At 62.3% G+C, this 7537-nt stretch overlaps 1 long non-coding RNA gene across 3 annotated transcripts; it reads right to left on the bottom strand.

The window, feature by feature from the left end:
- Positions 1 to 372: 372 nt before the first annotated feature.
- Positions 373 to 4231, bottom strand: LOC135180059 (uncharacterized). 3 transcript variants are annotated; one of them, XR_010304261.1, is made up of 5 exons: positions 4017 to 4231; positions 3292 to 3538; positions 3029 to 3196; positions 2449 to 2542; positions 373 to 2043 (listed from the first exon to the last, which is right to left on the bottom strand). It is a non-coding gene; the product is annotated as an uncharacterized LOC135180059 (long non-coding RNA). The 3 variants fall into 3 exon arrangements; XR_010304262.1 differs by having other exon boundaries at positions 373 to 2145; positions 3029 to 3538; XR_010304260.1 differs by having other exon boundaries at positions 3029 to 3538.
- Between the last annotated feature and the right edge of the window lie 3306 nt (positions 4232 to 7537).

Raw genomic sequence — 7537 nt, 5'->3', positions numbered from 1 at the left:
CCTGTTTAACTCCGCCCCCATCCCCCCGCCTGCCTAGCTCCGCCCCCCACCCCCCCGCCTGCCTAGCTCCGACTCCCATCCCCTGCCTAAGTCCACCCCCACCCCCCCGCCAGTCTAACTCTGCCCCACCCCCCGCCGGCCTAACTCCGCCCCCACCCCCCCCCCACCCCCCTCTCTGTCTCCGCCTCCACCCCCTCCGCCGGGTGGGCGGTAGGTGGCAGAGAGGAGCAGGGCAGGGGCAGAGACAGGGGCAGGAAGAAAAGGGCCGAGAGAGAGGCAGAGCAGCAAAGGCAGCAGCAGCTCTTTCCCTCTGCCCCAGCTTAGCTCCGGGCACTCTGCTGCCGCCTGCCTCTGCCCCACCTCAGCCTCTGCAGCAGCCCTGCTGTGCCCCCAGCAGCTTCCCTCCCGCTGCTCCCCACCGCTGCCTAGGCCAGCACAAAGCTCAGCTTTCAGCTTTTTCATCCAGTCCTGCAGCTCAGCTCAGTGCAAAATGTCTGCTGCTGCCTGCAGCTTCTCTTGACCCTGCCCTCTCAGCTTCCTGAGCCTGGGCCAGCCTCACCCTGATCCGCTCTGCCCCTTGGGGGCTGCAGCCCAGGCCCAGGCTGAATGCTTCCCACTCTCCCAATTAAACCCTCCCGCTCTCCAGAGTAACCTTTTGGTGCTGTGGCACAGCCCTGCCCTGCCTCCTCTGGGCTCAGTGCACAGCAGCAGAAGCCACTGCAAGGCAGAGTAGATGCAAAGGTTCCTCCACCCCTGGGGCACTCAGGAGCAGCTCCAGAGCTGAGCCTTACTTGCTTGGCCTCAGCCCCTGCTCTCACCCTGCCTCCTGCAGCTGCTGCAGCTCAGCTGAGGCCAGCAGCCTGCGACTGCTTCTCCGTGGCCCAAGCAGCAGAGTGGGGAAGATCTCAGCCTTGTGCTTCATTAGCAGTGGGGAGAGGGACATGGAGTCCCCAGCAGGCCAGGTGCTGCTGCCTCTCACTCCTCTCCTTGCTCAAACCTGCAGGGGGCCCAGCAGAGCGAGGGAGGTTCCTCTCCCTTCCTACTCCACTCTGCTGTGGCTCCGCAGAAGAAGGTGAGGCTGGAGCAGAGGCCAGAGCCAGCACAGGGCCTGCTGATCAGGTGGCACAGACTGGCCAGGGCTGTGCCAAACCAGAGCAGTCTTCTGGGAGACCTTTTGCTGTGCTTTTTCTTTTGCCTTCTTTCTCTCCCACTCTTTCTCTGCCTCACTTTTTCTCTCCTCGTTGGTTTTTGCCTTTAGCATTGCTGCTTTCTTTCCCTCTCTTTTCACCTGCCTCAGCTCTGTCTCGCTGTCCTGTCTCCAGCTCTGTCTCAGCTGGGCTGCTGCTCCTTGCTCCTCCAGACCACAGAGGCCTGCATCCTGCTGCTTCTCCCTCTCACGGACACTCAGCTGCCATTCACTCTCTCTCCCCGTCCCTGGCCTCAGCTCTGCCTCATCCAGAAGCACCTCCAACCTGCAGGCAGCAGTTGGCCTTTGCCATGTGCCCATGCAGGCAGCACAGCTGTGCCGTGCTCCATGGGCCAGCAGTCAGTGACAGCAGCCAGCACTGCCCCCAGCACCACACCCCACACGCAGGGCCTCAGCTTTCCCTGAAGGCAGGCAGAAAAGCCTTCCTGCCCTCCCAGGGGCACTGCAGGCAGCCTGCACCTGCCAGGCCCTGTGCAGCTCTGGAAGCCCAGGGGCTGATGTGCAGAAGCACCTTGCAAGCTCCAGTGCCAGGCCTGGCTCTGCTCGCAGGCAGCTCCCTGCACGGGGGCACAGCAGAGCTGGGCTCAGCTCCGCTTCCACTCAGGGGCACTGCTGGAGAGCAGCACACAGCCAGGCCTGCTACCTTGTGCCTGCCCACGGCCAACTCTCTTTGCCACGCTCCAGCCAGGAATGCCTCCCTGCAGCTTGCCATCGAGGCCAGGTCCTCCGGCTCTGGGCAGTGGCAGTGAGTCCCTTCTGAGTCCTGGACGTTCATCTTGGGAGCTCTGCTCGCTGCAGGGTGGAGCTGCACCTTCTGGCCAAGGCATCCACAGGCACTGGAGCAGGAAGGTGAGCACAGTGCAGGCAACTAAAGAACTCCTGTCACGCTCTGGGCCTCCAGGGGCAAACACCCAGCAGCACCAGAGCCCAAGGAAAGCCTGCAGCCAAAAGTACCAAATCCCTGTCCCACAGCACTGCCTCAAGTGCTGCCTGAGCTCCCAGCCTCGGCCCTGCTCCAAACTGCAGCATCCCTGCCAACTCCTTCACAAGGATGCCATTGCCTGGCACTTGCTACCATCTCACCACACAACTCTCAGAGCCACACAGCTGGGCAGCAGGCCAGGAGAGCAGCCTCCAGGCAGCAAGACAGAGGAACTCATCTCTCCCAGGCTCTCCAGGAGCACCTCGCCTCCAAACCACCCCACACCAACCCCCAAGCAACCAGGCTCTGACTGGCTTACCGAGGCAGCAGCTTGCAGGTCTTTATGAAGGGCTGCAGTGCTCCTGGCTTGCTCCTGGGCTGTGCTGCTCAGCCTGCAATGTTCACCTTGGACCCTGACAAGCAAGCACAGGCCTCAGCACAGAGGTGCACAAGAGCACAAAGCCCCAGAGAAGCCTGGGACACAACCTCACCTACAGCAAAAGCAGCTCTGGCCACCCTGTGCTGCCTTGCTGGGACACAAGAACACAGAGAGCAGAGCCTGGCTCCACTCTGAGCTCCTCACCGCTGCAGGCCTCCTGCCAGCTCTTGGACAGATGCAGTTCCCCTGCAGGCATCCTCCAGGTGGCCCTGCAGGTTCTGCCCTGCTGTGTCAGACCCAGAAGCAGTGCTGGGAAATAAATACACCTGTCCTCCTGCTCCAGTTATGGACAAAGGGACCTCACTCTCAGGCACCTCTCTAACTGCAGGCCCCAGGCTCACAAAACAAAGCTGAGTCACTCCCAGGTCACTCCCTCTGCTCTTGGGGCACAGTTGGCTCGAGTGCACTCAGACAGCTGTAGGGCAGCCACCTGCTGCCAAGAGAGAGGCTTTCTCCATACCTTAGCTTCAGATCTCTCCAGCTCCTCCTGCAAACTGACATTCTCCCTCTGCAGCTCACTGCTCTTCTGCTGCAGGCAGCTGCTGGAAAGCTTCTGGGCTTCGTGGCAGGACTCTGCCAGAGGCTGCACTCTGCCAGCGTGCACAAGCTCCTGCTGCAGCTGCAGGACCTTTTGTTACAGAAACGGAGTTCCATGAGCAGGGAGAGGTCAGGCAGAAGCACACAGGAGGAAAGAGGCTTTGACTCAAGGCACTGTGTCATTACCTGGCTCTTCAAAGTGCTCAGCAGAGCAGGGCAGGCGATTCTGCCCTTCTACTGCACTCTGCTGTGGCTCCTCCTCACCTGCTGCATCCAGCTCCCCAGCACAGGGAAGGCATCAACCAGTTAAGAGCGGGTCCAGAGAAGGCCACAGAAGGAGACAGGGAGCTGGAACAGCTCTGCCACAAAGGAAGGCTGAGCTACAGCTCTTCAGCTTCGCCTGAAGCAGGCTGCTGGGGGATGTCATTGCAGCCTTTCAAGGGAGAGAGATGGAGAGAGAGACGTTAGCGAGGGCTGCAGGGACAGGACAGGGCCTGTACGTGGCATGGGCAGGAGCTGGGGGCGGCAACCGTGCAGCTGATGGATGGAGGTTCCTCTCCCCTCCCAGTGCCCTCTCTGCAGGCAGAGGACAGCAGCAATGGTTTGCAGCTCTCCTGAGGGCTTTCTGCTTGAGGCTCTGCCCCTTGGACTCTGGCCTGACTCTGAAGGACGCCAGCAATGTCCATGGCTCATCTGAGCCCCTCAGAGTTCAGGGATCCTCTAAGGGGCTATGGAGAGGCCGACAAAGGCAGCCAGAGCCTGGCCCCAGCTGGGAAAATCCCCTCAGCTGTGCCCGTGCTGCCCTTTGCCGGCTCTGCCAGCCGAGGCCGTGGCAGCTTTGCCACGGGGCACTGCCCACCCCCACTGCTCCTTCGCCCCCAGCCTCTGGGCGCCGACTCTCTGCCACTCACCTCTGCCGGCTGGGAGAAGCAGAGGCGATGCAGGCTGCCGCCGCTGGCGTCTCGCTGCCGCTGGGCTCCACCGGCAGCCACCGTCGCCGAGCACCGCGGCCGGACGCCTGCAGGGCTCGGGGCGGCTCCCGCCGGCGGGACGGAGTCGGACGGCAGCCGCCGAGGGCCGTGGCGAGGCTCGCCTGGGCCGGGCCGGCTCTGCCCCCGGAGCCGCTGCCAGGCATCTCAAGAGCCTCGCTCGCCGCCGCCTCTCGGTGCTGCAGGCTCCTGCTTTGCTCCCTGCCCTGTGGGGCGGCTGTGGGGCTGAGAGACTCCGAGCTTCGCCCTGCCCCGGCTCTGCGCTCTGCAGGCAGGAGGAGGCAGTCAGCTGAGCACACAGCAGCAGCATCAGCCACACAAACTCCTCTGCCCGGGAAGGTGCCTCTTGTTCATGGGCCACAACGGCGCCCCACAACGGCGCCCCACAACGGCGCCCCACAACGGCGCCCCACAACGGCGCCCCACAACGGCGCCCCACAACGGCGCCCCACAACGGCGCCCCACAACGGCGCCCCACAACGGCGGCCAGCAGCTCTTCGCCTCACCGCCGCGCTCCGGCGGCTGCACTGCGCCCCGGCTGCTATGGCAACAGGGCCGCGGACGCGCAGCGGCACTGTGACAGCAGCAGGGACAGAGAGGGGAGTGCCCAGGGTGGGGCAAGAGAGCAGACAAGGGGCAGAGCCCACCCGGGCCCAGAGCGGAGCGGGGGCTGCCTGCACACCCCCTGCTGCAGCTCGGCCAGCCCAGGCCTGCAGGCTGCTCTCCACCAGCACCCCCAGGGCTTTCCTGCAGGCAGCAGGACCCCAGCACACTCCCACCCAGCCTGACATAGCCCCCCGGGGCCCCGGCACACGCCGCCCCCAGGCACTCACCGCAGCCGCTCCGGTCCCGCTCCGCTGCCAGCTCCCAGCGCCCCTCTCCGGCTGCTTCCTCCGCATCACTCTCAAACGGTGCCGCCGACCACGCCCCCCGCGCTGATTGGTCAAGGGCCGAGCGCAGCCTCCCATTGGCTGCGGAGCGCCTCGCGCCCCACCCGCTCCCGCCCCCGCGGCCAGCCCCTCCCCGCCCCTCCCTCCCGCGCTCCGCCCTCTCCGCGCAGCGCCCCCTGGGGGCTGCAGTGCTGCCGGTGCCTGGCACCGCCTCGGGCTGCAGCCAGCCCCGGCCCGGCCCCGCTGCGCCTGAGGCGGGCAGAGCCTGCGGCCCCAGCGCCGTGCGGCCGAGAGAGCCCAGCCCAGGGCCCGGGGCGTGCTGAGCGGCTCGGGGCCCCGCACGGTGCCAGCCGCGGCCGTGGCTGCCCTCACAGCAGGCCTGAATGGCAGCTGCGGCACTCAGCGGCTGCTGACGGCTCTGGCCCCAGGGAGACCCCACGGCCTCAGGCTCCCTCATTAGCGTAACCCGCCCTTAATTACCGGGGCTGGGGAAACGGTTTGGTGCAAGGGCTGAGCTCCCCCAGCTGCCTCTGCTGCCTTCAGTCTCTTACCAGGAGACAGGAAAGGGAGGGGAGCAAAGGCAGAGGCTGCAGGGGACTGGCACCGAGCGAGGCTCAGGGCTCAGGGCTGGCACTCTCCTGGCAGCAGCAGATGAGAGCAGTGCTGAGCCCGGGCCCTTTTTTGGCTCCTCTCCCTGCCACCCCACGGCTGCTCTGTGAGTATCTACCTGGCTCCACCTGCAGCACTGCCTCCAGTGCTGCTGTGCCCGGCCCAGGGAGGACCTGGAACTGCTGAGAGGGTCCAGAGGAGGCCACCAGGGTGAGGGGAGGGCTGCAGAGCCTCCCCTGCGGGGCCAGGCTGGGGGAGCTGGGGCTGTGCAGCCTGCAGAAGGGAAGGCTCCAGGGAGACCTTAGAGCAGCCTTGCAGTGCCTGAAGGGCTCCAGAGGAGCTGGGGAGGGACCTGTGACAAGGGCTGGGAGCGCCAGGATGAGGGACAGTGGCTCTGAGCTGGGAGAGGGGAGAGTGAGAGTGGAGGTGAGGAAGGAATCCTTGGCAGTGAGGGTGGGCAGAGGCTGGCACAGGTTGCCAGGGGAGGTTGTGGCTGCCTCCTGCCTGGAGGGGCTCAAGGTCTGAGCGAGCTGTGCCGGTGGGAGGTGTCGCTGCCCATGGCAAGAGGCTGGAACTGGATGATCCTGAAGGTCCCTTCCGACCCAGCCCATTCTCTGCTTCTCTGCCTCTGTCCCAGGAGCAGGCTGTTGAAGGAAGCTGCCCAGCAGCGTGGGTCCTGCAGAGCAGCAGCGTTTGCTGTCCCGCAGGGCGGCCAAGGGCTCTTGAGGAGGCTTTCTTCAGCTGGCTGCAGGCAGCTCGGTGATTCACTGCTTGATTGTCTCCAGCCATTAGGAGGATGTTGCCTCCTGTGCTTGGCCTCTTCTGAAGGATTCTTTGGCAACTGCTCTTTGATGGCTGCTAAACGGCGTGGAGCAGGGATACAAAAGGGAACTCTTGCTCCTCTGTCCCACAATTGCCCTAGGGGGAGAGTTGGCCAAAGGGACCGATCCTTTCTTGGCTGCCTTCTTTCTGAAGGCAAACCTAATGTTTGTCCTTCCGTTCTTGAAAGGCTTCTCCTGTTGAACACAATTTCACACAATTATAATGAGGTGACTCAAGAGCAGAGAGGTTAAAGATGAGCTTCACATGGTTGCTGTAGCTGCTATTTCATTTACAATTTCTGTTGGCTGTGGGATTTTTGTCATGTCAAGGGATAAATACTGAAAGCATTTCACATGTCACAGATTTCATGAGCTGTCTTCTGTAGAGCTTGTCAAGGTCTTACTCCTCTTGATGCATGTTTCTTTGAGAGTCAGTCACTGCTTGGAACCTTGAGGTTTGGACACTTTACCTGTGTCCTGGTGTGCACCCAAACTGGGCTGTTAGAACTGGGGTTGTGCAGCCTGGAGAAGAGGAGACTCAGGGCAGAGCTCATTGCTGTTTACAACTACCTGAAGGGAGGCTGTAGCCAGGTGGGGTTGGTCTCTTCTTCCAGGCAACCAGCAACAGAACAAGGGGACACAGTTTCAAGTTGTGTTGGGGGAGGTCTAGGCTGGATGTTAGGAAGAAGCTCTTCCCAGAGAGAGTGATTGGCATTGGAATGGGCTGCCCAGGGAGGTGGTGGAGTCGTCGTTCCTAGAGGTGTTGAAGCAAAGCCTGGCTGAGGCACTTAGTGCCGTGGTCTGGTTGATTGGCCAGGGCTGGGTGCTAGGTTGGACTGGCTGAGCTTGGAGGTCTCTTCCAACCTGGTTGATTCTATGACTGGTGCTCCATTGCTATTAATTATGTTAGTGAGAGGAAAGCAGCCTTATTTCTCTTTCCAAATGCTCTGCAGGAGTATTTTCCTGGTGAGGAAAAGAATAAAATCTAATATTTCATAGCCCATAATGTAGTATCCAGGAGTAGATGAGATATTGCCTGTCTCTGTCAGGCAAAAAGGAAATGAGGACAGCCTTTGAATAGCCTCCTTCTCTTTCAAAGTGGCAAGAGTATGAAAGGAGAATG

Source organism: Pogoniulus pusillus, chromosome 12, assembly GCF_015220805.1.
Source record: "Pogoniulus pusillus isolate bPogPus1 chromosome 12, bPogPus1.pri, whole genome shotgun sequence".
Classification (NCBI taxonomy): domain Eukaryota; kingdom Metazoa; phylum Chordata; class Aves; order Piciformes; family Lybiidae; genus Pogoniulus; species Pogoniulus pusillus.
The sequence above is the reverse complement of the archived record's forward strand: the minus strand, read 5'-3'. Positions and strand labels throughout refer to the sequence as shown.